The sequence below is a fragment of the Pan troglodytes genome, chromosome 6 (assembly GCF_028858775.2).
Source record: "Pan troglodytes isolate AG18354 chromosome 6, NHGRI_mPanTro3-v2.0_pri, whole genome shotgun sequence".
Lineage (NCBI taxonomy): Eukaryota > Metazoa > Chordata > Mammalia > Primates > Hominidae > Pan > Pan troglodytes.
In genome coordinates, this window is record NC_072404.2 from 104,085,879 (window position 1) to 104,112,628 (window position 26,750).

General features: G+C 36.3%; 1 non-coding gene across 1 annotated transcript; it reads left to right on the forward strand.

Annotated features, from left to right (window-relative positions):
- Positions 1 to 4,002: 4,002 nt before the first annotated feature.
- Positions 4,003 to 4,105, forward strand: LOC112209987 (U6 spliceosomal RNA). Its single transcript, XR_002944957.1, has one exon. It is a non-coding gene; the product is annotated as a U6 spliceosomal RNA (small nuclear RNA).
- Positions 4,106 to 26,750: the final 22,645 nt, after the last annotated feature.

Consider the following 26,750-nt stretch of genomic DNA (forward strand, 5'->3'; position numbering starts at 1 on the left):
AAAAAGGATCATTGACTTAAATAAAGCTTCCATCAAAATATATTCTTTATAAGAAGATTTGCAATATTAATAGCCTTTCTCTCAAGGTATACTAGAAAGCATTCAGTGAGTCTTACTGTATGTCAGGTACATGGCATTTATTATCTCATGAAATCCTCTCAACAGTTTTGTAAATTAAATGCTGTTGTTTTTCTCATTTTAGCAATGTAGAAACTGAGTTACAAAGAAAGTAAATTAACTTGCCAAAGTCAATTACTAGTTAGTAAGGAAGTCAGAATTGCAATTTCTGCAGTCTGACTTGAGAGTCCATGTTGTTACCCATGTTTTACTGTGTCCTATCTAGTAGAATTAGATCCATAAACACTCTTAAGACTCTATGAGCCTTGTTCTCAGTCTTTTCTGGAAAAAAAAAAAGAATTATCAGACATCAAATATAAAGAACATTTATCAGTATTTATTCTAAAAATCTCTGAGAACACTTAAATTTTTTTTTTTAATTAAGCTCATGTCTTCTCTTCTTTGTAATGAACCAGAAGGATTACTGGGTGTCTTCAGTGGAAAACTAGGCAGTTGTCTAAGCACGTTATTACTGTCATCTGATCTATAGGTTCTCTGTATTTTTCCTCATCTTTGAGTTATTTTATAATTCTTGTAAGTTGTAAGTAACTGATAGCAATGCAAGTAATTACTCTACAGAATCACACAAATTAATTTTGTCTTAGGGAAATTAAACTGATTTCTCTCTACTTCCCATGGAATAAGACCATTTTACACCAATTTGTAAATAAATTCCAACATACTTATTGCTTATATATGCGCATATTCTTTAACACTCATTTGGATCAATTGTAACATTTATGGGTCCCTCATTAGTTAATGAGTTAAATAAAATCATTGACAGGTATTCATTTTGTATTTGTATGTCAGCCACAATTATACCCTATTTTAAGCTTCCAAATCTACTTTTCTTTTTTTATTCCAAGCAGTACCCATATTGTATACATCCTACCTTAAATATATTTTAAACTTATCTTTTCTGTTCCTTTTGCCTTATCTTGGCCCTCATTATCTCATCAGGAGTACAGCAACAATCTAACTTGTATGTAAGTGATGAATAAATTCATGAACTCCCAGGTTTAGGATCAGGATTATAACAGTTATTGTCAATAATGGGAACAGCTGAATTGAAAATAGAAGATACCAGGGCTCTAGGAAGGTTACTCTTCTAAAAATGTTTCTGAAATACAGTTTCATTGTATTTCTTTCTCTGATAAAACACGTTAGTGCAATATGCACATTCCTTACTTCCACAATAATATCATTGCTTTAGCACCCAAAATTCAACTGGCTTTGCAGTGGCTTGAAGCCTAGTAACATCTCCTCCATTTTTTAGGCATTGCTGGATGATACCATTTGTTCATCACTTAAAGTAAAAACTATTGGAATATTTAAATTAACAGTAATCAACTTAGGGTTTTTAAAAAAATCTGTAAACTTAATAACAGGATTAGATTTGATTGGTTGTAGCAGGGGGTGGGGAAGGTGGCATCAGCGACATTAACTTCAAGAATGATCGTTGCCCAAAGTTGTTTTGTTGTTGTTCTGCAAACATTTCTTCTGGTAATTACTAAACTTAATGTCCATGTATATTCTTGTGGTGTCATAAAAATAGCATAAACTCTAGCTCAAAATTCTTAAACATGATCTGAATATACTAATTTAAGATAGAGAATATACCAAATTAAAATATGCCTTGTGTAAACTCTTGGACCGCAGAATGACACCTCAATCCACTCTTTGGAATCTAGAGGTCACATGCAGGGGCAGGTGGATAAACACGAGGTTTCCACAGTACATTCTGAAGCTGGAGGGATGCTCAGCAATTACCCAAGAAATACAGAAAATATCCTCAAACAACCTTGTTTCCTGAAGTTTCTTTGATTGTACATACAAATTATTAAAAACAATACACTTGGAAAGGCTCAGAAGCCATGCAGTACTGCCTAAGTATAAAAATAGGAAGACTAACATTCTTGAAAGCCTCAGGCATACTGAATTTGTCATTAACAAAACATTTGAATTCATGAGGACCAAAGGCTGGAGAAAAAGAGAGGCTATCCTGCCCCTACTTAAGTTGAAACTACAAAGGCTATATATGTTTCCATTTTCTGCTGCCGAATGACAATAAGGTAAACAGTGTTAAGAATATCAGTTTGATATGCATTGTAAAATGAATAAGATATAAAAATACTCTTCTGAAACAAAAATTTTAAAATTCAGGTTTTTCTGAAGCAGCTTCGTTCAATACTTTTAAAATGATATTTTGCCACAGATATGAACTTTTATGAATGCCTGGACACAATTAGAATTCATCTATATATGTTTACAAAATGTCCTCTTTTTATTGATAGTTATTTTATTACAAAAATTGTTGGAGTTTCTCTTTAAATAACATAAACCTATTATTAGCTTTCATTAAGAAAATTATCCAGCACATGGTGAAACGGGCAATAAAATGAAAAGAAAATTATCCATAAACATTACATAATTACACCACCTAAGACTTTCCAATCTATTTGGCTTATCAAGTCTCCTTCAAGTTTTTAAAAACCATTTTGCCTGTTTTCTATGGTAGATAATAAAAAATTGAATTTAAGCAAAATATTTTATTTTATATTAGCATATCAATAAAGAATACAAATAACATTTACCTAAAATAGTTTTAAATATTAATATGGGGTCACTGATCACTTTTAAATATATAACATTTACATATATTTATATGTACTATATAAATACTATAATATAAATACACATTTATATTTATATAAATGTCCTATATATTTATATTATAAATATAAATATGTAAATTTATATAAATAGAAATATGTAAATTTATATAAATAGAAATATGTGTATATTTATCATTTATGTAACAATATAATTCATATAAAATATATTACATAAATTTTTATATTCATATTATAAATATATGTATTTATATATGTATATTTTTAGACATAAAATATATGTCTGTGTAAAGATATGAATAATATAAAATATTATGTTATTTTATAACAATATACATTTAGGTGTCTTTCTATTCAGAAAAAATGCCACTTGATTTACTTTAAATTGTGTAAGACAAAAACTGCTTTGTCAAAAATAATATTTAAAATGAAATATGTTTTCTTTGGGGACTGGATGCATGTTAAAAATACTTATTAATACATAACTAAATGTTATGCATCAAAAAGACCAAAACGCCTTTCATAACCTTGCAATTTTAGCATATGCTTTAAAAACTTAACTGGTTTGTATTTTTAGGCTATTTTGAAGATCTTTCCATAAATAAAATATTTCTTAGGAGTACAGTGCTTGTTTTCCAGTACTTGGATGATGTATTATTGTTTTTCTCATTGTGTGTTTTTATGTTTTTATGTATGTATTATGTTTTTCTCAAGTTTTTTCCTTGAAGAACTATTTAATAGTGTAGCTTCTGGATCTGGTGAATACCAGTTTTTGTATTACAATCATGAACAAAGCAGAACTGCCTGCATAATACTATGACTAAATGAATGAGATTGATTTATTCCAGTAACTAACAATATCAAAAGGCAAGTAAACTTTTCCATGGGGGTACAATACATAACCAATTCATAAGAATTTCTTCAATGCTTTTCCTTGGATTAAAATCACATTATGGACAAATGAAGTCATTAACAAATCTCTTGAACCTGTCAACCTATTTTGCAAAATGTACAATTTCAGAAATTTTTATATGAATAACATTTTATCTGTCCAAAATTATGCTTTTATTTTGACAATTCTTCAGAAATATTTCAGAATTCAGAAACAGAGGTATATCAAAGCAATCTAAAATACTTCTAGCATCTCTCTTTTTATGTAGTAAATATAGAAATCGTTGTGATTTCTGCATTTTCCAGGGGGGTCCCTGGGCAATCTAAAAGATAATTGTAATTTTAGAAAACATCTTCGAGTTTGCTTCAGCAGCAAGTGTACTAAAATTAAAACAATATAGAGAAGATTAGCATGATCCCTGCACAAGTATGACACACAAATTTGCGAAGCATTCTATTTTTTTTTCGACAAATGGTTATCTATTTCAACTGGATATCCACATGCGGAAGAATAAAGTTGGACTCTTACATTATACCATATATAAACATTAACTTAAAGTGAATCAAAGCTCCAAGCAGCAAAATCTAAAACTATAAAACTCTTAGAGGAAAACATAGGAGGAAAGATTTATGACATCAGATTTGGCAATGACTCCTTGGATATGACATCAAAAGCACAGACAACAAAAAAAGTAGATAGATTAGACTACATTCAACATGGAAAGCTTTTGTGTAGTATGCTAAGTAAGACTCATCACAAAAAGACAAATACTGTATGATTGCACTTATATAAGCTATCTAGAATAATAAAATGTATAAAACAGCAAGTAGAATGGTGGATGCCAGGGCTGTTGGGAGAGATGAATGGGAGCTATTGTTTAATAAGTATGGAGTTTCAGTTCTGGAAGATGAAAAAGTTCTGGAGATGGATGGTAGTGACAGGTGCACAAACATGTGAATGTACTTAATGCCACAGAACTGCACATTTAAAAATGGTTAAAGTGGCAAATTTTATGTTTTGTATATTTTACCACAATGAAAAAACAAAAAGACAATCTATTCTTTTTTTTTTTTTCTGTGTTTAGAATCTGATCTTGAAGAAACAGAATTATCAGAAAAGATCTGGTCATTTGATTGATACAGTATCACAGTTGCCTGTGAGCAATGACTGATTATAGCTTAATTATACATAAAGTAACAATATTTTATAAAAGATGAAAGTAACACAATTATAAGAAACCTTAGTTCTCCTGAAATGATGAACTTTAAAAAAATTGATAACAAAATAAAATCAGCACAAATTTCAGGAAATTATTCTGGTGATATACAGAATTCCTGCTAACTCTGTAGATTACACAGATGGTAAAAAATAATCTTATTCCCTTTGTTAAAAGCAGATTAAATATTTCAAGATCAATTTATGTTTTAACAGGGAGAAAATAAAATTCCAGGATTGCATTAATGTAGTCTTTTGCAGTAAAGGATATTAAAATATCTTTATAAATAAACCCATTAAAATTAAGCAAACTTCCTCCAAATTTTAATATATTTCATCTTTTTTCCTAGACTAAGATATTATAAAGTATGGTAAATAAAATTCATTTTTCTCAAACCTTATACAACTTGCTATGTACACTCAAGTTTTATCCCTCACTATAATCTTTAATATTCTGGAACAAATTGACACACTATTCTGTTTTTACTTGAAAACCATATCTGGCGGCCCTCTGGTTGTCAAGGGTTGCTTCTTTCTCTATGTGTATGATTTTATTTTTCCTTAATTTATTGAATTTTTCTTTTTCTTTTTTTTTACTTTATGTTCCAGGATACATGTGCAGAACGTGCAGGTTTGTTACATAGGTATACTAGGTATACGTGTGCCAAGATGGTTTGCTGCACCTATCAACCTGTTACCTGGCTTTTAAGCCCCATGTGCATTAGCTATTTGTCCTGATGCTCTCCGTCCTCTTTCCCCCGACCGGCAGGCCCCGCCCAGCAGTATGTGTTATTCCCTCCCGGTGTCCACGTGTTCTCATTGTTCAAATCCCACTTATGAGTGAGAACATGTGGTGTTTGGTTTTCAGTTCCTGTGTTAGTTTGCTGAGGATGATGGCTTCCAGGTTTATCCATGTCCCTGCAAAGGACATGATCTCATTCGTTTTTATGGCTGCATAGCATTCCATGGTGTATACGTACCACATTTTCTTTATCAAGTCTATCATTGATTCATTGATGGGCATTTGGTTCAATGTCTTTGCTATTGTGAATAGTGCTGCAATAATCTTACGTGTGCTAACCTTCTCTCCCTGGAACCTTCTGGAAAGTGAGGAGCACCTCTGCCAGGCTGTAGCACCATCTGAGAAGTGAGGAGCGCCTTTGTCCCACCCCAGTGCAACTCTACAGGTGTGAAGTGGCAGTCTAGTGTGTGATCTTTCTGCCCTCCTCAAGTTTGCATTTTCAACATTAAAGTTTACTTCTAAATTAAAAGACTTAAATTGGGGAAGATTTAAAAAAAATGTGTGCATGTGTCTTTATAATAGAATGGTTTCTATTCCTTTGGGTATATACCCAGTAATGGGATTGCTGGGTCAAATGGTACTTCTGGTTCTAGATCCTTGAGGGATCGCCACACCGTCTTCCACAATGGTTGATTAATTTTTATTACATTAATTTACATTCCCACCAACAACGTAAAAAGTTGTTCTTATTTCTCCACAGCCTCGCCAGCTCTGTTTCTTGACTATTTAATAATTGCCATTCTGACTGGCATGAGATGGTATTTTATTGTCGTTTTGATTTGCATTTCTCTAATGATCAGTAATGTTGACCTTTTTTTTAAATACGTTTGTTGGCTGGATAAATGCCTTCTTTTGAAAAATGTCTGTTCATACCCTTTGCCCACTTTTTGATGAGGTTGTTTTTTTCTTGTAAATATGTTTAAATTCCTTGTAAATTCTGGATATTATACCGTAGTCCTTTGTCGGATGGGTAGATTGCAAACTTTTTTCCCATTCTGTATGTTGCCTGTACTCTCTGATGATAGTTTCTTTTGCTGTGCAGAAACTCTTTAGTTTAATTAGATCCCATGTGTCAATTTTAGCTTTTGTTGCAATTACTTTTGAGGATTTCATCATAAAATCTTTGCCCATGCCTATGTCCTGAATGGTATTGCCTAGGGTTTCTTCTAGGGTTTTTATGGTTTTAGGTCTTACGTTTAAGTCTTTAATCCATCTTGAGTTAATTTTTGTTTAAGATGTAAGGAAGGGGTTCAGTGTCAGTTTTCTGCATATGGATACCCAGTTTTCCCAACACCATTTATTAAACAGGGAATCCTTTCCCCATTGCTTGTTTTTGTGAGGTTTGTCAAAGATCAGATGGTTGTAGATGTGTGGTGTTATTTCTGAGGTCTCTATTCCATTCCATTGATCTATATGTCTGTTTTGGTACCAGTACCATGCTGTTTTGGTTACTGTAGTCTTGTATAGTTTGAAGTAAGGTAGCTGATGCTGCCAGCTTTGTTCATTTTGCTTAGGACTGTCTTGGCTATGCAGGCTCTTTTTTGGTTCCATATGAAATCTAAAGTAGTTTTTCTAATTCTGTGAAGAATGTCAATGGTAGCTTGACGGGAATAGCATTGAATCTATAAATTTCATTGGGCAGTATGACCATGTTCATGATATTGATTCTTCCTATCCATGAGGATGGGGTGTTTTTCCATTTGTTTGTGTCCTCTCTTATTTCTTTGAGCAGTGGTTTGTAGTTCTCCTTGAAGAGGTCCTTCACATCCCTTGTTAGCTGTATTCCTAGTTATTTTATTCTCTTTGTAGCAATTGTGAATGGGAGTTTGCTCATGATTTGGCTCTCTGTTTGTCTATTATTGGTGTATAGGAATGCTTGTGATTTTTGCGCATTGATTTTTTTATCCTGAGACTTTGCTGAAGTTGCTTATCAGCTTAAGGAGATTTTGGGCTGAGACGATGGGGTTTTCTAAATATACAATCATGTCATCTGCAAACAGAGACAATTTGAATTCCTCTCTTCTTATTTGAATACCCTTTATTTCTTTCTCTTACCTAATTGCCCTGGCCACAACTTCTAAGACTATGTTGAATAGGAGTGGTAAGAGAGGGCATCCTTGTCTTGTGCCTGTTTCCAAAGGGAATGCTTTCATTTTGCACATTCAATATGATATTGGCTGTGGGTTTGTCATAAATAGCTCTTATTATTTTGAGACATGTTTCATCAATACCTAGTTTATTGAGAGTTTTTAACATGAAAAATTGTTGAATTTTATCAAAGGCTTTTTCTGCATCTATTGACATAATGATGTGGGTTGTCATTGGTTTTGTTTATGTGATGGATTACGTTTATTGATTTCCATGTGTTGAACCAGCCTTGCATCCCAGGGATGAAGCCAACTTGATTGTGGTGGATAAGCTTTTTAATATGCTGCTGGATTCGGTTTGCTGGTATTTTATTGAGGATTTTTACATCTATGTTCATTGGCGTATTGGCCTGCAGTTTTCCTTTTTTGTAGTGTCTCTGCTAGGCTTTGGTATCAGGATGATGCTGGCCTGGTAAAATGAGTTAGGGAGGAGTTCCTCGTCTTCAATTGTTTGGAATAGTTTCTGAAGGAATGGTACCAACTCCTCTTTGTACCTCTGGTAGAATCTGGCTGTGAATCCATCTGGTCCTGGGCTTTTTTTCTTGGTAGGCTATTTATCACTGCCTACATTTCAGAACTTGTTATTGGTCTATTCAGGGAATTGACTTCTTTCTGGTTTAGTATTGGGAGGGTGTATGTGTCCAGGAATGTATCCATTTCATGTAGATTTTCTAGTATATTTGCACAGAATTGTTTATGCTATTCTCTGATAGTAGTTTGTATTTCCATGGGGCCAGTGGTGATGTCCTCTTTAGCATTTTTTATTGTATCTATTTGATTCTCTTTTTTTCTTTATTAGTCTAGCTAATGATCTATTTTATTATTTGATTCAAAAAACTGGTTCCTGGATTCATTGATTTTTTTGCAGGGTTTTTGTGTGTGTGTGTGTCTCTATCTCCTTCAATTATGCTCTGGTCTTAGTTATTTCTTGTCTTCTGCTAGCTTTTGGATTTGTTTGCTCTTGCTTCTCTAGTTCTTTTAATTGTGATGTTAGGGTGTCAATTTGAGATCTTTCTAGCTTTCTGATGTGGGCATTTTAGTGCTATAAATTTCCATCTTAACACTGCTTTAGCTGCATCCCAGAGATTCTGGTACGTTGTCTTTTGTTCTCATTGGTTTCAAAGAACTTCTTGATTTCTGCCTTAATTTCATTATTTACCTAAGAGTCATTCAGGGGCAGCTTGTTTAATTTCCATGCAGTTGTGTGATTCTGAGTGAGTTTTTTAATCCTGTGTTCCAAATTGATTGCACTGTGGTCTGAGAGACTATTTCATATTATTTCAGTTCTTTTGTATTTGCTGAGGGGTGTTTTACTTCCAATTATGCAGTCGATTTTAGAGTAAGTGCCATGTGGCACTGAGAAGAATGTATATTCTGTTGTTTTGGGGTGGAGAGTTCTGTAGATATCTATTAGGTCCACTTGATGCAGAGCTGAGTTCAAGTCCTGAATATCCTTTTTAATTTTCTGTCTTGTTAATCTGTCTAATATTGACAGTGGAGTGTTAAAGTCTCCCACGATTATTGTATGGGAGTCTAAGTCTCTTTGTAGATCTCTAAGAACTTATTTTATGAATCAGGGTGCTATTGTATTGGGTGAATATATATGTAGAATAGTTAGCTCTTCCTAAAGAATTGAACCCTTTACCATTATGTAATGCCCTTCTTTGTCTTTTTTGATCTTTGTTGGTTTAAAGTCTGTTTTGTCAGAGACTAGGACTGCAACCCTGCTTTTTTCCGTTTTCCATTTGCTTGGTAAATTTTCCTTCATCTCTTTATTTTGAGCCTATGTGTGTCTTTGCACATGAGATGAGTCTCTTCAATACAGCACACCAATGAGTCTTGACTCTTTATCCAATTTGCCAGTCCATGTCTTTTAATAGCCCATTTACATTTAAGGTTAATACTGTTATGTGTGAATTTGATCCTGTCATGATGATGCTAGCTGGGTATTTTGCACACTAGGTAATGCCATTTCTTCATAGTGTCATTGGTCTTTATATTTTGAGTGTCTTGCAGTGGCTGGTACCAATTTTTCCTTTACATATTTAGTGCTTCCTTCAGGAACTCTTACAAGGCAGGCCTGGTGGTGACAAATTCCCTCAGCATTTGCTTGTCTGAAAAGGATTTTATTTCTCCTTCACTTATGAAGTTTAGTTTGGCTGGATATGAAATTCTGGTTTGAAAATTCTTTAAGAATGTTGAACATTGACCTCCACTCTCTTCTGGATTGTAGGGTTTCTGCCGAGAGATCTGCTTCTAGCCTGATGGACTTCCCTTTGTAGGTGACCTGGCCTTTCTCTCTGGCTGCCCTTAACAGTTTTTCCTCCATTTCAGCCTTGGAGAATCTGAAGATTATGTGTCTTGGGGTTGATCTTCTCATGGAGTATCTTAGTGGGGTTCTCTGTATTTCCTGAATTTGAATGTTGGCCTGTGTTGCTACGCTGGGGAAGTTCTTTTGGATAATATTCTGAAGTGTGTTTTCCAACTTGGTTCCATTTCCCTGTCTCTTTCAGGTACTCCAATCAGTCGTAGGTTCAGTTTTTTACATAGTTCCATATTTCTCGGAGGTTTTGTTCATTCCTTTTCATTCTTTTTCTCTAATCTTGTCTGCCTGCCTTATTTCAGCAAGGTAGTCTTCTATCTCTGATATTCTTTCTTCCACTCAATCAATTTGGTTATTGATACTTGTGTATGCTTTACAAAGTTCTTGTGCTGCATTTATGTTCCTCTCCAAACTGGTTATTCTAGTTAGCAGCTCCTCTAACCTTTTATCAAGGTTCTTAGCTTCTTTGTGTTGGGTTAGAATATGCTCCTTTACTTCAGTGAAGTTTGTTATTAACTACCTTCTGAAGCCTACTTCTGTCAATTTGTCATCTTATCTTCCATCCAGTTCTGTGCCCTTGCTGGAGAGGTGTTGTGATCATTTGGAGGAGAAGAGGCACTCTGGCCTTTTGGTTTTTCAGTGTTTTTTTGTTGATTTTTTTTTCATCTTCATGAGTTTGTCTAGTTTCAATCTTTGAGGCTGCTGATCCTTGGTTGAGGTTTTCGTTGGGACTTTTCTTGTTGATGCTGTTGTTGTTGCTTTCTCTTTGTTTTTCTTTCAATAGTCAGGTCCCTCTTCTGTAGGACTGCTGTGGTGTGCTAGAGGTTTGCTTCAGTCCCTATTAATTTAGTTCACTCTTGCGCCTAGAGATGTCACTCGAGGAGGCTGGAGAACAGCAAAGATGGATGCCTGCTCCTTCCTCTGGGATCTCTGACCTCAAGGGGCACCAATCTGATGCCAGTAAGAATGCTCCCATATGGGATGTCTGACAACTCCTTTTGGGGGGTCTCACCCAGTTGGGTGGCATGGGGAACAGGACCCATTTAATGGGAGGACATTTAAAGGACAGCATTTTGACTGTCCTTTGGTGGAGGGGGTGTGCTGCACTGGGGGAAAACCCACTTGTCTGGGCTGCCTGGATTCCTCAGAGCTGGCAGGAGGAAAGATTAAGTCTGCTGGTCCATGGAGACAATGGCCACCCCTCTCCCTAGGGGTTCAGACCCAGGGAGAGCAGAGTTCTGTCTTTGACCCCCTGGATGGAGTTGGAGTTCCTGCAGGGAGGCCCTGCAGCTGCAGTGTTGGCTGCCGCCCCTCCCCCAAGGAGCTCAGACAGCTTAGACGGCAGGTAGCTACAGCAGTGGTGATGGCTACCCCTCTCCCTGTGAACTCCACAGGCTTAGGCTGATTCTAACTGAGTAGCTCTTGAGAATCTGCACAGCTCCATGGTTGGAACCCAAGGCACCGGTGGCATAGGCTCACAAGTGAGATCTTCCGACCCATGCATTGCACAGTTCCATGGAAAAAGCATGGTTTCCCAGGCTGGGTAGCATGCTCACTCACCACTTCCCTTAGCTGGGGGCGGGGGCTCCCTGCCCTGTGCGGCTCTCAAGGGAGCTGCAGCACCACACTACTACTCTTCCTTCCTCTCTGTGAGTCACACCCACCAGCCATCTATTCAGTCCTAATGACAGAACCAGGATACCTTGGTTGCTGGTGCAGGATTCGCACACTGTTTTGGATCTTTTCAATGGGAGCCTCTGATCGCTGCCGCTTCTAGTTGGCCACCTTGTCCCTGTCCCCTGAAATTTTTTATATGACCCATGATATGGTCTACTATTTGGACAATGTTCCATGTTCATTGTCATCTTCCTATATCTCTCCTTATCTCAGATATTATTTTTTGAGGTCTACATTATATATTATAGCCACTACAAATTTCTTTTGACTATTGTTTACATAGTATATTTTTAAAATTATTTTAAACTGTCTATGGTGGAGAGCATGATGAACTGCAAAGGACCATGAGGAAATTTGGGAGATGATGATATTCAGTATCTTGACTGGCAGTTCTGTTACAAGAGTTGTGTATCTGTTTAAAGTTGTATATACAAATTGAGCACAGTTTTTTTGGTACAAAGATTATACCTCTAAATGGTTGATTACATGTGAAAAAATGGTTGATTAAAGATGGAAAATAATAAAATCTAGAAAATCCTCAAGTATTTGGATATTAATACTCTTCTAAATAAACCATTGCAATCATTGTAGGGTTAAAGAAAAATTATAAAATAGAAACAGAAAACAGAAAAGATCATGAAATCTGAAATATTTTGAACTGAAAAATAATGAAAATTCTTTATATCAAAATATGCAGCATGGAACCATAGCAATGGTTAGAGAAGAATCTATAGTTTTAAATGTTCATATTATACACAAAACATTTAACAACATGGATCTAACTTTCTACCTTAGAAACCTAAAAGCAAAACTTAAATATATAGGAAATCAAAAGAAATAAACTATAAAGATAAGAACAGAAATCAATAAAATTGAAAATGACAAATAGAGAAAAGTAACAAAGCAAAAAGTTTGTTTCTATAAAGTATTAATACAGTTAGTAAATCTCTAGATAGGAGACATGTTATTTGTTTTCATCTGGGACATGAACAAACATACCAAAGAAAATTGGATATCTCAATGTTCTTGATTATGTTATTTTTGTACCTTGAGTATTGCCAAGATCACTATGGATATTTATCTTTGTTAACAGCTGTAGGTAAAATTTGAAGGATGCATAGAAGTTTACTGTATAAACAGTGAAAGTAAGGCAAGGACACTATCAGCATCTATGCAATGATATCAAATTAAGAACAAGCATGTTGTGGTCACAGTTTGTGAAAAAACATTTAAAACTTGGATGATTTTATTTATTTACTACAGAGAATGTAGTCTGTCCTTTCAATGTCATACTGTATCATTATTTAATACATATCTATGATATTTCTTTTAGAAAATTAAACTAGCATATTTACTTGTGTTTTACCTTGCTCTTTACTATTTGATTAGATCCTAGACACTACAAAATTCATGTTATCTTGTAGATTTCTGTACAGAAAAGATAACTAAATTTTAATGTTATATATGATAGTCTATTAAAAATTACTTTCTTGTGAAATTTAGTTCAAAAGAACTTTTATATAAGAATTCAAATCCACATAATTAAGGTGAAAACTTGGACAAGTCAAATTGGATTCGTAATTTAGGTTTAAATAATCATTTCTCCACTTTGGCACTATTGACATGTTGGTCTAGATAATAAGAATTCAAAATATTAAGGTATTTCAAAAGATATCTCTCATTACATTTTTAGTTAAACAATTTTTATCTAAAAAAAATCTGTGGAAACAAAAATGAATTACTGGACTCATGAAACAAAGGTAAGAAAACTTAAACATTTAAATCATGAAAAATTAAACTTTTACTAACAAAAATATTTTGCTAAAAATTTTCACATATTGATAAAATTAGTAAGAAGACAGTGTTCATTGTAAAATTAAATTACTCTTAAACTGAAGAATGCATCAGAGACTTGCAATGGCAGAATTGATCAAGCAGAAGAAATAGTGAGCTTGAAGATAGGCTATTTGAAAATACACAGAGGAGATAAAAGAAAAAAGAATTTAAAAGAATGCCACAAGATTTAGAAAATAGTCTCAAAAGGGCAAATCTAAGAGTTATTGGCCTTAATGAAGATGCCAAGAACAGCTCAGTCAGGGAGACCCTAACCCAGCGGCGCTAGAGGAATTAAAGACATACACACAAATATAGTGGGTGGAGTGGGAAATCAGGGGACTCACAGTCTTCAGAGCTGAGAACCCCGAACAGAGATTTACCCACATATTTATTGACAGCAAGCCAGTGATAAACATTGTTTCTATAGGTTATAGATTAACTAAAAGTATTCCTTACGGGAAACAAAGGGATGGGCCGAAACAAAGGGATGGGCTCTGGCTAGCTATCTGCAGCAGGAATTATGTCCTTAAGGCACAGATTGCTCATGCTACTGTTTGTGGTTCAGGAATGCCTTTAAGCGGTTTTCCGCCCTGGGCGGGCCAGGTGTTCCTTGCCCTCATTCCGGTAAACCCACAACTTTCAGCATGGGTGTCATGGCCATCACAAACATGTCACAGCACTGCAGAAATTTTGTTTATGGCCAGTTTTGGGGCCAGTTTATGGCCAGATTTGGGGGTCTATCCCCAGCATGTTCCCCTTCTTGTTTTTGCAGGGCAGTAAAAGCAAAGGCAGCTTTATCACAGTGAGCTACTAACAGGAGTTGGGATCCACATCTGCAGACTACACAAAGACAACACAGATTAATAACACAATCATCACTGAAATCACAGAGCCTCCAAGTGTTTTTATCTGTTTTAATGGGTTACTAGCTGCTAATCTGTCTGCATCTCCTTCAAGCACTCCAGTTCCTGGCATTAAGGTCAGGTGTGCCTGGGATGCTTTTAATATTTGTTCTTTAAATTTGGAATATCCAAAGACAAGTTTGTAGAGTGTCCTTCTAGATGCTTTTTGATTCTTTCCCAAATTTTGATCTTATTAAGAGTCATTAATAGTTTCCACAAAGCCTTATGTTTAGCTCCTACAGCGGGCCATATCATTTGAGGTTGAGGTGCCACTATACCGTCATGTTTCCAGATAATAGGAACTCTTACCATATTTCTTACTATTTCTACCATCTGACCATTTTGTTCAGACCAGCTGAACATAGTGTGGCCATGGTATGCAGACTGAGAGTGGAATTTAAGCTAAACATCCCCTTAGGGGACCAATCAATAATGATTCCATAGGAATCATTGTGCAACACCTCTGCCTGTTCTGCAATGCAATCTTCCAAAAAAAATACATTCATCATTTCTGGCCAGGTCCAATTCTGTTTACAAATAGGCTTTGAGGGCAGTATGCCTCAATTATAGGAGCAGATTTATTATGGTAAAATGAGATCAGAAAGCATGTGTAACTGTGTCATAGAGTGATTACATCCGGGCATTATTGCCAGCCAAGATTGATAAATATGCCCAATAAGTATAATTACACTCTGTGTCAGCCCTTGTTGAAGGAATACTCATGGCAATGGTGATCACCACTATCACAGCTATCATTAAATTACTTATTGTGACTGGTTGTCCTGCTTTCCTCAGGTTTTCTTCTGCCATCTGCAACAGCTTCTTGATCTGTCCCCAGGTAGGTGGCTGTGTTCAATGGGTGTTTCTTGTGACAGCTGCAGTCCTCCTCAGCATCAGTCTCAACATGGCTGCAACCAGGGAGTCCTTGGGATCCTCCTGGAATCTCTTCTTTGGCATCTGGCTCATGATAAGGTTTCAGGTGTCTTGACGGTATCCAAATTGGCTGCCGGTTTTGGCCTGGTGAAACACAAGCAAAACCTCTACCCCAAGTTATTATTTTACCTATTTCCCAACTTTTTGTTATTGGATCTCTCCACCAAACCAGTTGTTCTGCTTCTGTCTTTGCAGCTGGTTTCTGTAGATGCTGTTCAGCTGCTGATAGCATCTGGCCTTTAGGCAGCCTCAAAAAATTTAAGGTCAATAATGCTAGATTCAATTACATATAGGGTGTTCCATAGTCCCTGTTTCCCCCTTTCTGCTTTTGCAATTGCTGTTTTAAGGAGAGATTCATTTGTTCTACAGTGGCTTGTCCTTGAGAATTATATGGGATACCAGTAATGTGTTTAATGTTCCATATAGAGAAAAATGAAACTAGAGCTTGGCTAGTATAGCCTGGGGCATTATCTCATTTAATAGAAGCTGAAATGCCCGTCACCACAAAACACTGCAAAAGGTGACATTTAACACAGGCAGAAGACTCTCCTGATTGGCATGTAGCCCAGACAAAGTGAGAAAAGGTGTCCTCACATGCATGTACATAAGCTAGTCTCCCAAATGAGGGAACATGTGTGACATCCATTTGGCAAAGAGAATTAGGTACCAGTCCTCGAGGATGAACTCCTCCTGTAAAAGATGAGTAATGTACCATTTGGCAAGTTGGGCATCACTGGATAGTAGCTTTAGCTTTTTTCCAGGTAATGCTGTAACTGCATTTGAGACCAGAGGAATTAACATGGGTTAAATTGTGAAAGTGTCTAGCATTATATATTGCAGTAGCAACTAGGCAATCAGCCATTTGATTCCCTGCAGTCAAAGGTCCTGGAAGAGGTGTATGAGCCCTAATGTGAGTGATGTAAAAAGGGTGCATTCTACTCCTGACTGCTGCTTGCAATTAGGTAAATAAAGTCATCAGTTGTTCATCTGCATGAAATCGTAACTGAGCATTTTCAATTAATTGTGTGGAATGAACCACGTATGAAGAATCAGAAATCACATTAATAGGCATATTAAAAACAGTGAATACCTTAATTACAGCTACAAGCTCTCCTTTTTGACTGAAGTATAGGGTGTCTGAAGAACTTTACCTTTTGAGCCAGAATAAGAAGCTTTACCATTGCTAGACCCATCTGTAAAAACATTCGCAGGGCCTTCAATTGGTTTAAATTTAGTGATTTTAGGGAGAATCCAATTGTCAATTTCAAAAATTGAAACAGTTTTGTTTTAGGAAAATGATTATCAAGAATACTCACAAAGTCAGCTAAATGGGTTTGCCAAGTAAGACTATTTATAAAAGCTTGCTGTATTTGTGCCTTTGTGAGAGGGACAATAATTTTTCCAGGATCATATCCATGTAATTTAACAATCCAAGTTCTCCCATTTCCTATCATAGTAGCGATTTGATCCAAATACGGAGTTAGAGTCTGTGAATTAGTATGTGGAAGAAAAAGCCACTCTACAAGATCTTGCTCTTGAACAATAACACCAGTAGGTAAATGCTGAGTTGAAAAAATTAGCAAATCTACAGTCTTCTCTGGATCTATTCTGTTTATTTGAGCTTTGTGGACTTGCTTTTCAGTCAGCTGTAACTCTGCCTCAGCTTCTTTTGTTAATTGCCAAGGGCTAGTGAGACTAGGATCTCCTCTAAGAAGAGAAAATAGATTACTCATGGCATAGGTAGGAATGCCTAGAGCAGGTCATATCCAATTAATGTCCCCTAGTAATTTTTGAAAGTCATTTAATGTTTTCAATTGATCCCTACATATGGTTACTTTCTGTGGCACAATGGTAGTGTCATTTACTAAGGTCCCCAAGTAGGATTAAGGAGTAGTAGTCTGAATTTTGTCAGGAGCTATAATTAAACCAGTGCAAGAAATCAAATTTTGCAAGTGATCATAACATTGGAGTAATATGTCTCGAGTGGGGACAGCACAAAATATATCATCCATATAATGAATAATGTAACACCGTGAAAATTTTTTACAAGGAGGTTCAATTGCTTGCCCTACATACATCTGGCAAATTGTTGGGCTGTTTAACATGCCTTGTGGCAACACTTCCCAGTGAAAACGCTTAGCAGGTTGCAGGTTGTTTACCACAGGAATTGTAAATGCAAACCATTCACAGTCTTGCTCAGCTAAGGGGATAGTAAAGAAACACTCTTTTAAATTTATGACTATTAAAGGCCAATTTTTTGGAATCATAGCAGGAGAAGGCAGTGCTGGCTGCAATGTCCCCATAGGTTGTATAACTGAATTAATGGTTCTTAAGTCAGTTAACATTCTCCATTTACCTGATTTTTTCTTAATTATGAAAACTGGAGAATTCCAAAGGGAAAATGTTGGAGTTATGTGTTCTTTTTCTAATTGTTCAGTAACTAAGTCCTCTAAAGCCTCCAGTTTCTCTTTACTCAGTGGCCATTGTTCTATCCAAATTGGCTTATCTGTTAACCATTTTAAAGGTATAGGTTCTGGAGGCTTAACAATGGCCACCATCAAAAACGATATCCTAAATCTCAGTGGGAACTTTTGTCTTTCCACTTGAAGCAGTTCCTTCAAACCTTGCAAATTTTTTCCTAGTCCCATACCATGGACATACCCCATTTCATGCATCATATGTTGACTATGAGGGCTATATAATTGTTCTGGAATTAGAACTTGTGCTCCCCATTGTTGTAATAAATCTCTCCCCCATAAATTTATAGGTACAGAAGTTACAATTGGTTGAATAGTCCCAGGTTGTCCATCGGATCCTTCACGATGCAAAACATAACTACTTTGATATACTTTAGGGGCTTTACCAACTCCAACTATGTTAAATTGAGCAGGTTGAATTGGCCACATGGATGGCCAGTGCTGTAGAGAAATGATTGAAATGTCTGCTTCTGTATCTACCAAACTTTTAAATTTCTTTCCCTGAATAGTTATTTCACAGGTAGGACGTTTATCAGTAATCTGATTCACCCAATAAGCTGCTTTGCCTTATTTATGCTTCCAAATCCTCCTGTTCATTTAATTTCCCTTTTCTCCATTTCCACATACGGCACAATCAGGAGTTGTGCTATGCGCTCTCCTGGCTCTGCTTTCCAGGGAACAGGAGTAGATATAACAATTTGAATTTCCCCATTGTAATCTGAATCAATGACTCCTGTATGTACTTGCACTCCTTTTACATTTAAACTAGATCTACCTAGGAGTAATCCTATCATCCCCCCAGCAAGGGTCCAGAGACCACTGTTGGAACTTTTTGCAGGGGTTACCCAGGCAGAAGGCTCACAGCTTTTGTGCAGCATAAATCTACTGTGGCACTACCAGCTGTGACAGGGGACAGATATTGTACAGGGGTGAGGGAATGGCCTGAGCCAGAAATGATCCAGTTTGGAATGGGGCCTGGGACGGCCCCCTCATGGCGTTTCCTGAAATTGGGTTCCCATCTTTATCAAATTTAGAGTGACACTGATTGGCCCAATGTTTTCCTTTTTTATATTTTGGACATATTTCAGGCTCAGCAGTTTTCCTTTTTCCCTCTTCTGGTGGCCTGACTTGCTGATTTTTTCTACATTCTTTTTTAGTATGACCATGCTTCCGACAGTTAAAATAAGCTCCAGGAAATGGAGTATTTCCTTTACCCACTCTCAGTCCTGCCATTGCCTGGGCTAGCAGAGTAGCCTTATGCAGATTACCTCCGATACCAACACAGGCCTTGATATAATCAACTAAATGTGCTTTCCCTCTAATAGGTCACAGAGCAGCCTGGCACTCGGGATTAGCATTGTTGAAAGCTAATAACCGCAACACTATATCCTGAGCAGCTGAATCTGCAATCACCTTTTTAAGAGACTCCTGTAACCGAGCTATAAAACCTGTGTATGGTTCTTTTGGTCCCTGTTTTACAGCACTAAAGGAAGGGTATTGTTCTCCACCTGAAGTGATTTTTTCCCCAAGCTCTAATGCACACCCCTCTAAGCTGTTCTATGGCATCATCCTGCATAACCACTTGTGCATCTAAGCCAGCCCAGCTGCCGACCCCCAAAAGTTGGTCTGTAGTTATATTAAATTGAGGTTGGGCCTGGGCATTGTGAGCAGCCTGAATGGAAGCTTCATCTGCCCACCAAGTTTTAAATTATCAGAACTGAGCAGGAGTCAGACAAGCTCATGTAAGAGTGTCCCAGTCAGTAGGAATCATCTGACTGGAAACAGCAACATTCTTTAACAGTCCCATTACAAAAGGAGAAAATGGTCCATATTGATTAATAGCTTTTTAAATTCTTTGAGTAATTTAAAAGGAAAAGGCCCAAATGTAGCTATAATATTTCCCTGTTGATCTTGGGGGGTGTATCCTAAACAGGACTGCCAAGCCTCTATATCACCTTCACGTCTAGCTTGCTGGATTCCTGCCTGAATAGAACTGAGAGTGGTCACTCGAGGCACTGCTCAAACAGTCACTGGGGCAACTACTTTTTGCCCAGTGTCCTCTGGAAAAGAAAGATCTGGAGGGTCAGGCTACTCTTTTTCTTCAAAATAATGAGGGGGTGCAGAAGAGTAGGGACAAACCTCTCCCTCCTTTGCCGCTTTAGCTTTAGCTGGCAAACAAACCTGCTCTGTCACCTCTTCTGTTACTTCATTATACTTTCCTTCCTCCTCATCATTAGTATGTAAAGGTTCCAAGGTGGAATGAACCAGAGCCCACACTTGTTCCATTGTTACCCTGATGCTTCCAAGCTCCCCTTCTTACTCACCATGGGGATTCCTTAAGAGAACTCGGGTGTCCTCCAGCTTCATTCCACATTTTCCAACCATTGCTCTGGTGACCCTTCAACCTGGGTTCGAGCCTCTGTATAGGCACCACTTGCTGAGACCAGCTCGGCTGGGGAGACCCTAACTCAGCGGCACTAGAGGAATTAAAGACACACACACAAATACAGTATGTGGAGTGGGAAATCAGGGGACTCATAGCCTTCAGAGCTGAGAGCCCCAAACAGAGATTTATCCACAAATTTATTGACAACAAGCCAGTGATAAACATTGTTTCTATAGATTATAGATTAACTAAAAGTATTCCTTACGGGAAACAAAGGGATGGGGTGAAACAAAGAGATGGGCTCTGGCTAGTTATCTGCAGCAGGAACATGTCCTTAAGGCACAGATTGCTCATGCTATTGTTTGTGGTTCAGGAATGCCTTTAAGTGGTTTTCTACCCTGGGTGGGCCAGGTGTTCCTTGTCCTCATTCTGGTAAACCCACAACCTTCAGCATGGGCATCATGGCCCATCACAAACATGTCACAGCACTGCAGAGATTTTGTTTATGGCCAGTTTTGGGGCCAGTTTATGGCCAGATTTGGGGGCCTATCCCCAGCATGAAAAGGTAGAGAGAGAGACTGGGGTAGAAATTGTATTCAAAGAGATAACACAGAGCTTTCCAAACCTACAGAAAGATATCAATATTTAAGTACAAGAAGATTGTAGAACACCAAACAGGGTTAACTCAAATAAGACTACCTCAGGACATGTAACAATCAAACTTCCAAATATCAAGGATAAAGAAATGATCCTAGAAGCAGCAAGATAAAAACAAAAACAAAAACAAGTAACATATAATGGAATTGCTCCACTATGTCTGGCTGTAGACTTTTCAGTGGAAACCTTACAGGCCAGGAGAGAGTGGCATGTTATATTTAAAGTGCTGAAGGAATAAATCTTTTATCCTAAAATAATATGTCTGGCAAAAATATCTTTCAAACATGAAGGAGAGGCTGGGTGCAGTGGCTCACACCTGTAATCCCAGCACATTGGGAGGCCAAGGCAGGTGGATCAATTTAGGCCAGGAGTTTGAGAACAGCCCGCCCAACATTGTGAAACACTGTTTCTACTAAAAATACAAAAATTAGCTGAGTGTGGTGGCACACACCTGTAATTCCAACTACTTGGGAGGATGAGGCATGAGAATCACTTGAACCCATGAGGCAGAGATTGCATTGAGCCAGGAGCATGCCATTGCATAAAAAAAGAAAACAGTAACAAGAAAAACAAAACCATGAAGGAGAAAGACTTTCCCAAACAAAAGCTAAAACCTGAGGGATTTCACCAATACCAGAAATGCTAAAGGAAGAAATGATAAAGGAAGTTCCTCCATCAGAAGGGAAAGGATATAACTGAGCAACAGGAAATCATCTGAAGGTACAAAATTCACTAGTAATAGTAAGTACACAAAAAATACAGAATATTATAACACTGTAATTGTAGTGTGTCAACTATTCATATCATGAGTAGGAAGACAAAAAGAGAAACCTATGAGAAATAATAATTAGAACAAATTTTAAATAAATAGTACAATAAGATGTAAATAGAAACAACAAAAAGTTAAAAAGTGGGGGAGACAAAGTTAAAGTATAATTTTTATTAGTTTTCTCTTTACTCGTTTGTTTGTTTTTGCGATCATAGTTAAGTTGTCATCAGTTTAAAATCATGGGTTATAACATGCTATTTGCAAGCCTCATGGTAACCTCAAATCAACAAACCTGCAACAGACACACAAAAAATAAAAAGCAAGAAATCAAAACCAGAGAAAATCACTTTCACAAAAAGGAAGAGGGGAAGGAAGGACGAGAGATCACAAAACAACCAGAAAACAAATTTTAAAATTGCAGGAGTAAGTCCTTACTTATCAACAATAACACTGAATGAAAATGGACTAAACTCTCCAATCAAAAGACATAGGCTGAATGGATTAAAAACAAAACAAAACAAGATTCAACTATCTGCTGCCTACAAGAAACATACTTCACCTGTAAAGACACATAGACTGAAAACAAAGGGATAGAAAAAGATATTTCATGTCAATGGAAACCAAAAAAGAGCAGGAATAGCTATACTCCAATAAAATAGATTTTAAGACAAAGACCATAAAAAGAGACAAAGAAGGTCATTACATAATGATAAAGGGGTCCATTCAGCAAGAGGATATAATTATAAATATATATGCACCAGACACTGGAGTGCCCACATATATAACATCAATTATTATGGGAGCATGGGAGCTAGAGAGAGAGATGATTACCAGAGGCTAGGAAGCATAGTGAGGAGTGGGGTGGGGAGTGGGGATAGTTAATGGTACAAAAGTATGGTTAGATAGAATGAATAAAATCTAGTACTTGATAGCACAACAGGGTGACTATAGTCAACAATAATTTATTGCATGTTTAAAAATAAATAAAAGGGTATAGCTGGAATATTTGTATCACAAATAAATGAAAATGCTTGAGCTGATCAATACCCCATTTATTCTTATGTGATTATTACACATTGTAGCCTGTATAAAAATATCTCATGTACCCCATAAATATCTATACCTATTATGTATCCATAAAAAATAAAAATAATTTTTAAAGTAAATAAATAAGTAAATAAAATTACATTACTCTAATTTGTCCAAAGAATTGCCTATTTAAGTATACCTTTTCCTTTTTCAATTATAGACAATCTTGAATAAAATATCAAAAATTTAAAAGATTAAAATTTTGCGAAAAGCTCTTCAGTGCAGGAACCAAACTATTAGTTGAACTCCCAGTTAACTTTTCTTGAATCACACTTTTGACAAGAAAAAACATACCAAAAAACCCACACAAACAATTTAATATTTTGTCTTTTTTTTTTTTTTTAATTTTGGGAGTTCTCGACCTTATATCTGCACTAGCCATTTCCAGAGTTTACACATAATGACAGAGCAGTGTTCATGAACAAATGAATATCCAAATTTTCAGAGAGATCAGAAGAAGAAAGGGAGAAGAAAGGGAAAGAAGGAAGCAAGAAGAAGCCAGCTTAGGACAGATATGAAATTATTACTGTAACAGGCCAATTACCTAAATTCTACAAAGAGAAGACAAGGGTTAAATGACAGAAAACCTATTTTTACAATATACAATCGAGGAAAAGCATTACAGCTGATTTAAACAATAACTAGAGGTTTCAACCATTCCATGAAATCTTAATGATTAAAAACTTGGCACTTAACAGACCAGTGACACTACAAAGCAACCAAATAAGAAGTCTGCAAAATAACCAACTAACATCATGATACCAGGATCAAATACACACATGTCAATACTAACCTTAAATGCAAATGGACTAAATGCCCCAATTAAAAGAAACAGCATGGCAAGCTGGATAAAGAGCCAAGACCCATTGGTAGGTTATCTTCAAGAGACTCATCTCACATGCAATGATACACATAGGCTCAAAATAAAGAGATGAAGAAAAATCTACCAAGTAAATAGAAAACAGAAAAAAGCAGGGGTTGCAATCCTAGTTTCAAACAAAACAGACATTAAACCAACAAAGATATAAAAAGACAAAAAGGCATTACATAATGGTAAAGGGTTCAATTAAGCAGGATCTAACTATCCTAAATATATATGCACCCAACACAGGAGCACCCAGATTCATAAAGCAAGTTCATGGAGACCTTCAAAGAGACTTAGACTCCCACACAATAGTAGTGGGAGACTTTAACAACTTACTGACAATATTAGACAGATCATTGCAACAGAAAATTAACAAAGATATTCAGGATCTGAAATCAACACTGAATCAAATGGATCTGAAAGACATCTACAGGACTCTTCATGCTCTAAAATCAATCACATAATCAGAAGTAAAACAATCTCCAGCAAATACAAAAGAAATGTAATCATAACAATCTCTTGGACCACAGCACAATCAAATTAGAAATCAAGACAAAGAAATTCACTGAAAACCATATAAGTACATGGAAATTTAATAACTTTCTCCTGAATGACTTTTAGGTAAATAATGAAATTAAGGAAGAAATCAAGAAGTTCTTTACAACTAATGAGAACAAAGATACAACATACTAAAATCTCTGGGACGTAGCTGACGCACTATTAAGAGGGAAATTCACAGCACTTAATGCCCACATCAAAAAGTTAGAAAGATAGCAAGTTAACAACATAACATCACAACTAAAAGAACTAGAGAACCCAGAGCAAACAAATCCCAAAGCTAGCAGAACACAAGAAATAATCAAAATCAGAGCTGAACTGAAGGAGATTGGGAAATGAAAAACAATTCAAAAGATCAACTAATCTAGGAGCTGTTTTTTTGAAAAAATTAATAAGATAGACCACTGGCTAGACAAAGAAGAAAAGAGAGAAGATCCAAATAAACACAATCAGAAATGACAAGAGGGATATTACCACTGACCCCACAGAAGTACAAACAAACATTAGAGAATATCATCAACACCTCTAGGCATATAAACTGAAAAATCTAGAATAAATTGATAAATTCCTGGACCATACATCCAGGAAGGATACATCCAAGACTGGACCAGGAAGAAACTGAATCCCTAAAAAGGCCAAAAATGAGCTCTGAAATTGAACCACTAATAAGTAGCCTACAAACCAAAATAAGTCCTGGACCAGAAAAATTCACAGTTGAATTCTACCAGATGTACAAAAAAGAGCTGGTACCATTCCTGCAGAAACTATTCCAAAAAAATTGAGGAGGAGGGACTCCTCCCCAATTCATTCTATAAGTCCAGCATCATCCTGATATCAAAACCTGGCAGAGACACAACAAATAAGGAAAAATTCAGGCCCATATAATTGATGAACATCAATGCAAAAATCCTCAACAAAATACTGGCAAACCAAATCTAGCAGCCCATCAGAAAGCTTATTTACCATGATCAAGTAGGCTTTATCCTTGAGATGGAAGGGTGATTCAGCTTACGCAAATCAATAAATGTGATTCATCATATAAACAGAACTAAAGACAAAAAACACTTGATTATGTCAATACATACACAAAAGGATTTTGATAAAATTCAAAACCCATTTATGTTGAAAACTCTCAATAAGCTAGGTATTAAAGGAACATACCTCAAAATAATAAGAGCCATCTCTAACAAACCCACAGCCAACATCATTCTGAATGGCCAAAAGCTGGAAGCATTCCCCTTGAAAACCAGCACAAGACAAGAATTCCCTCTCTCACCACCACTCCTGTTCAACATAGTATTGGAAGTCCTAGCCAGGGCAATAAGGTGAGAGAAAGAAATAAAAGGCATCCAAATAGAAAGACAGGCAACCAAACTATCCCTATTTGCAGATGACATGATCCTATATCTAGAAAATCTGAACCCAAAAGCTCCTTAAGCTAATAAACAACTTCAGTAAAGTCTTAGCATACAAAATCAATGTGCAAAAATAACTGGCATTCCTATACACCAACAGTCAAGCACAGAGCCAAATCAGGAAAGCAATCCCATTCACAATTGCCACACGAAAATTTAAAATACCTAGGAATACAGCTAACCAGGGAGGTGAAAGATCTCTAGAAGGAGAACTATAAAACACCACTCAAAGAAATCAGAGATGACACAAACAAATAGAAAAACATTCTATGCTCATGAATAGAAATAATCAATATCATTAAAATGGCCATACCATCCAAAGCAACTTATAGATTCAATGCTATTTCTATTAAACTAGCATCAACATTGCTCACAGAAACAGAAAAGCTATTTTAAAATTCATATGGAACCAAAGGAGAGCCCATATAACAAAGGCAATCCTAAGCAAAAAGAAAAAAAGCTGGAGGCATCACACTACCCAACTTCAAACTATACTACAGGGCTACAGTAATCAAAACAGCATGATACTGGTACAAAAACAGACAAATAAACCAATGGAACAGAATAGAGAACCCAGAAATAAAGCCACACACCTACAACTATCTGTTCTTCAACAAACCTGACAAAAACAAGCAATGGGGAAAGGATTCCCTATGAAATAAATGGTGCTAGAAGAACTGGCTAGCCGTATGCAAAAGATTGAAACTGGACCCCCCTTTCTTACACCATATACAAAAATTAACTCAAGATGGATTAAAGACTTAATGTAAAACCAGAAACTATAAAAACCCTAGAAAACAACCTAGGCAATACCATTCTGGACATAGGAACAGGCAAATATTTCATAATGAAGACACAAAAAGCAATTGTAACAAAGGCAAAAATCAGAAACGACAAGGGGGTTACTACCACTGACCCAACAGAAATACAAGCAACCATCAGAAAATATTATGAACACCTCTGTGCACATAAACTAGAAAATCTAGAAGAAGTTGATAAAATCCTGGACCCATACATCCTCTCAAGACTGAACCAGGAAGAAATTGAATCCCTGAAC